Source organism: Crocuta crocuta, unplaced genomic scaffold, assembly GCF_008692635.1.
Source record: "Crocuta crocuta isolate KB4526 unplaced genomic scaffold, BGI_CrCroc_1.0 scaffold613, whole genome shotgun sequence".
In the NCBI taxonomy this organism is placed as follows: Eukaryota; Metazoa; Chordata; class Mammalia; order Carnivora; family Hyaenidae; genus Crocuta; species Crocuta crocuta.
The window spans coordinates 162,037-162,387 of record NW_027528880.1 but is presented as its reverse complement, the minus strand read 5'-3'; the positions used below and the strand labels follow the sequence as shown (position 1 = coordinate 162,387).

Genomic DNA, 351 nt, shown 5'->3' with positions numbered 1-351 from the left:
TGGCGTGGGTGGGGGGAGGGCTGCCTGTGTGGGAAGCCTGCTTACCGTCCAAGGGCCACCACCCACCCTGACCTTGTGACGGGCCCGGGAAGGGTCTCTCCTGCTGTCCTGACTTGGGGGCCGTGTGCACACCAGCCTGTGGTGTGAAAGAGGCAGGAACACCCCTCTGCCACGAGAACCTTGCGGTGCTGGCAGCCTAGGGGCGGTGGCCCCGCTTTTCTGAGGTTCTGTCCCTTAACGTACGAGATGGGGAGAAACACAAGGGACCGGGGTTTGCCTTGAGCCCACCGCTCCAGCGCCTGCCTAAGCCGGAGGCCTTCGTGTCCCGACGCCCCCACCTGTGCACATCGG

At 65.5% G+C, this 351-nt stretch overlaps 1 protein-coding gene across 1 annotated transcript in view; it reads left to right on the top strand.

Annotated features, from left to right (window-relative positions):
• Window positions 1–351, top strand: part of LAMA5 (laminin subunit alpha 5) — a 63,392-nt gene that overhangs the window by 52,106 nt on the left and 10,935 nt on the right.